Consider the following 5,128-nt stretch of genomic DNA (forward strand, 5'->3'; position numbering starts at 1 on the left):
GGTTAGTGCAGCCAGCGCCCGCCCTCGGGCACGGGGAAATGGTCCCACTGTGCAGAGGCCACCGCGGCAGCGCCGTGCCGGTGACCAGTGCCCTGCCCAAGCTGTGCCAAGGGCTGCAGGCCCCTGCCCTGGGCAGTTACAGCCTGGATGTGGCCGCCCTGTCCCCAGGCAGCGCTCGTTACAGCACACCCTCATTCTGGTGCTGTTTTGGGGTGCTCCACAGTGTTCACCAACACACTGAAGAAAACACAATTGTTATTAAATGAGTTATTTTTATCATGTCTACAGAGCAGAGCATTTCTGAGTGAACCACAGACACACAGAAGGTGTTTTTCCTTCCGTCACAGTGAGTACAACCATCCCTGGGAGCAGCCCTGGCCGCTGCCGTGTGAGACGAGCAGCACTCGTGTTGCTCAGAACAGGCTGTCGGGGCTCCCTGGCCGCATCCCGGCTGTTTGCCGCTGCCAGCGGAGCTGTTCTCCTGCCTTCCCAAAGTGCCAAGCAAGTTCCTCTGCTGCCTGTGCCCGTGGCCTTTTCCTCCACTCTCGTAGCTCCCGTGCCGGGGAGCAGGCAGACGCGGCGTGTGAGGACGTTGTTCATTTGCCTCGAGCCAGGCACGAGCATCCTCCTGAGTTAAAAATCTCCCGAAGGGTTTCGCTGTGTCCCTGCGCTATCGCTGCTGGCGGTAACACTGCCCGGGGGCAGCCCGTCTGTCTGCTCTGCAGTGCCTGAAGTGAGGGCATGGCAAGGGGGGTTACCAGGTTCCAGAGCCCGGCGTGTGCTGCTGAGCTCTGTGTTCTCGGTCTGAACAACAACAATGTTCAATCAAAGCTCTCTCCTGGGTGTTCTCACCAGCCCTGCCCCGCACACCTCACACTGCGCTCTGTCACTGTGCTGTGGGGACAGCAAATGAAACCCAGCTTGTCTTCCCCGTCCAGGAAAATGAGGGGACAGTGTAGGAGGGCTTCATACAGCTGCTGGTGAGGTGGCTGATCATCACCTGGTGTCTGGCACAGCCCAGCTGGGTGGTACCGAGCCCCAGGGGTCAGTGTGGGGCTGAGCCCTCCGGCCCCATGGTTGGTGCTGGGCTCTGGGTCTTGATGACAAATAACACTGGAAGCTGGTGAGCGTTGTGTGCTCCAGGAGGTTGTAGATGAATGACCACTGAGCTTGTGCATTTTTCTTTACTTTCATGATTTTTGAACGTTCTGTGCCCTTAGCTTCAGCTAAACATGCAGTTTGGATGCCAGGTCTGGGTGGGTTTGCTGGGGCGTTCTTCATACGAGTCTGGAGATCCTTTTCACACGTCAGTTTGGCTGATGGGCAAAACCTTTAACGTCCCGAAAGGGCAAACTCCAGCGGTGCCTGCGGTGGAAACAGTGAGCAGGATCCGCACTGTGTGAGTGACACAAACAGTGGAAGCTGAAATAACACAGCAGAGGAAATCTGGGCCCCGTTTGGGAGCAGGAGGGACCAAAAAAAAATCACGGGGCTTCCCGTCCCCGCCGCAGAGATCTGGGAGCAGATGGGCTCTGCCTGGGATCCTGCCTTTGGAGCTGGGGAACTGCCCGTCCCCAAAGCCTGGGATGGGCTCCCGGGTGGGATCCCCACCCACCTCTGCTCTTTTCCACGTGTTTTTCCCTGGACCGTGCGCTGGTGGCCTCGTCCGGCTCTGAATGAACCGAGGAGCAGCGCCACGCGGCCGGGGACGTGATGGAGATGGCACCTCGATGAGTCTGTTCTCACCTGCCCGTCTGTGCCATGCAGTGACACGTTCTGCATGCGTCTGGGTTCTGCAATTCTATGGAATAAATGTAACTAAAACACACAAAAATGCTGCCCAGTTACCTGCCAGACACTGAACCAGGAGACCTGCCATTGCAAGTCGCGTGCTCGGTGTAATTAAGGTGTTCTCTCTAGTTATAATGAAGTTCCTCTCCCTGCATCAGCAGTTGGAGAGCAGCAGGTGTGAGGGGGAAGGAGTCTAAAGCAGGATCGTGGGGATAAATGAGCAGGTTCATGCGTAATGTTGCTAACTCCATTTGCAATTCTAAGCCCACGTAGGTGTTTTATTTTCTAACTGTGTTAGAAAGTCTGTCAGAAAATAATTAGGCTCTGTCAACAGCTCCCCCATTCCCAGATTGCTGCTTCCTGACTCATTAGAGCTGCTGGGGTTGGCAGGAAACTTGTTTTATAGTAATTTCTGTTAACGGCGTCCCAGGAGAAGAGACAACACCGAGCGCGTGACACCGGCGTGAACTTCACCCTCGTGACGGAGGCACAGGACGGCTGGGAGCCGCGGGGTCGCTGCTGGCATGGGACATCGGCACCTCTGTGTCCCCGTGCTGGGGCCAGGGGACGGGACGAGTGGGGATCCCAGGCTGCGTGGCTGGGCAGGGTTCCATTTGAAGGACCACGAGCTGGTGTGTGTGATTTCCTGGTGTCCTGAACGTTTGGCTGGTTCGTAAGGGTTTTAAAAAGAGAAAAAGTGGCCGTTTAAAGCCATTAAAATCGGGCAAACCCCAGTGTGCAGGTGGCAGTCGCGCTGAGGCAGCCGTGTCGCCCATGCTGAGAGGGGACTTTTAAAGCTGCAGGTTTTACCCTTTTGTGTTTATATTTAATAGTACAAAATATCTGTATTGATCTCCACAGCATAACTCAGTGACTTTTTCCCTCTTTAAAAACGTGACTATTTCATATTTAGCCCAGCCTAACACCGCCTAAGGGGTAATTCAGAAATATCTAATGAAACACGAGGAAAAAGCCCAATATACTGAGTATTCTCTTAATGGTAAAACCACTCAGTGTGTTGGGCTTTTCCTCCTGTCGCATGAGATATTGCTGGGAGGGCTTTTGGAAGGCTGCGGTCAGGAGGTTCGTGTCCTGCACTGCGCAGAGTAAGGAATAACACTTCCCTAGATCTCGGAACAGCAGAAGAGGGGAACACAAAAGGCAGGTTAGTGCTAACGAGCAGCAACGGGACATGTTGTGTGGGGCAGGATCAGAACATCGGTCACAGGTACCGGGTGGTCCCAAGGAGCCGTGTGTTGGAGGTGACGTACGACTGAGCAGCAAAAGGCCACGAGCTTAAAAACCGGTGAGATTTTCTGTTCTAAACTATTGCCCTGTTAGTTGGAAACAGCCAAGGAGGGAACAAGTGCGAGTCGCGGGGTGGCTGTGGCTGGCTGTGGGGTTTCATCAGCCTGGACAGGATGTGGTGGGCAATGCAGCTCCCACACCAATGGAGAATTAGGGGTTTCATTGGGGAAAGCTTTGTCTGGGATGTTCTGTGTGTGGTTCTGGTCACAAAGGATTAATTCCAGCTGGAGCAGCTGTGGGAGGTGACTACAAGGGAAATCAGAGCCTGGTGCGTAGGTAGAAGACAGAAACAGAGAGGGTTCTTTAATTTTCCCCAGTGAATGCTGAGGGTACAACACCTCCATCAACACCTGGGAGGAAGGGAACGGGTACAAGTGAAAGGATGATAACGACACCAGACCCGTACGTATGAACTGGTCCCAGGCACGCCGGGGCTGGGGATTAGGAGAGTTTCTAATCATTGTAGGACAGACTGTGGGACCGCGTGGGTGGGAGCGCAGGAGAGCGAAGCGAAAGGCACGGCAGTGTATTTAACAGCAGAGCTAACGCTGGGTTGTTTGTCGAAGGAGGATTGACCCTAACGACCTCCGAGGTCTCCTCCAGCTCTGTGCTCCCACACCCCGACCCTGCCCCTCTGCACCGGCCCCCGAGCTCCTGCACAGAGAGGACAGCGAGCCCCGGGGCTGCCGGGATGGACGGGTCCTGCAGAGCACCGGCCAGCTCAGGTTTGCTGTGCTGTTTGAGAATCTCAGCACAACACCTCAGGGCATCTTCATTAATCAGGCAAAAGAAAGTGCTGCTTGGTCTAAACACGAGCAGGACTGTCCTCTCTCGTATCAGGCAGCGCTTGTTGTCACTCAAGGGGTGGGAGCGATTTGAGTTGGTCCAGCAAAACCAAGTTTCTTTCGTTTCAGTTGAAAGCTTTAATAATTGACTCCATCTATGAAGGAGATTTCCCAGTTTCTCAGGAGCTGATGATGTTTATCAAAACGAAATGTCTCCACCTCCTCCGCTCCTGCAGGCTGTAAGGAACAAGCTCTGTTCGGACAGTAACTGTCACCCGTAACACAGACACGTCGCCTTGGTTATTGGGGTCCCCATCCTGCAGCTGTAACTACACAGAGCTCATGGTGGAGGGAGCAAAGCTGGGTCAAGTGTGCTTGACTTTTAGCCGCCAATTTGCTAATTAACAACATCCCAACGTAAGTTTCTAATGATTTTCCACTTACTGCAGCATCACGCTCTGACGTTTGGGTTCCCCGGGCTGGACGCAGAGGTCGGGGAGTGACTTACCGCCTGGGAGAACAGCAGACTCATGGGTCTCGCTTGCAACAGAGGTAATTGTGCTCTGGGACAGGGAGGACCACGGCGTCACTCCAAGGCCCTTTTTGTCCCTCCAGAAGGGCCACCCCGGTTCCCCCCGGTCCTGCCGCGGGGGGCTGAGGCAGCCGGGTCCCCGCCTGCAGTTCATCCGGAGCACTTCGCGCAGAGACATTTCTCTGGGGTTTCAGAGAGTCCCTGCTTGTCCCCTGGCAGGTTGGCAGGTCCTTGCCACCGCCCTCCACTGCACACCCGGGGAGTGTCTGTGATCCTGTCGGGTCACAGCCCCCATGGAGGATGCAGGAGATTTCTGTTGCACTCGGCTGCACGAACCAGCCTGGCGACTCCTTGGCACAGCTTGTCCAACATAAACGCTTTGGCCCTTCTGTCTGTCGTCCTCACTAAAAATTAACTCCCTACAGAATGGCATTGTTGCCAAGAAAACCCTCTTGTCACCAGCCGGCGGCTGGAGAAGAGCCCAGCAGCGCTGCAAGAGCCGCGGTGCTGAGATGCTGCCTCTCCTGGGCGAGCAGAGCCGGGTCCGGAGGCTGCCGGTGCCCAGCGGTGAGCGACAGCACCGTCCTTCCCGGGGACAGGAGCTGCAGGTTCCTCCTTCCCCAGAGGCAGCAGCCCCATTTCAGCCCTTGCTGTGCCCTCCACGGTGCAGGGAACCACCAGAAATCGCCCGGTTTCCCCGCGTGTCGCTGGC

The sequence above is a fragment of the Antrostomus carolinensis genome, unplaced genomic scaffold, assembly GCF_000700745.2.
Source record: "Antrostomus carolinensis isolate BGI_N321 unplaced genomic scaffold, ASM70074v2 scaffold22409, whole genome shotgun sequence".
Classification (NCBI taxonomy): domain Eukaryota; kingdom Metazoa; phylum Chordata; class Aves; order Caprimulgiformes; family Caprimulgidae; genus Antrostomus; species Antrostomus carolinensis.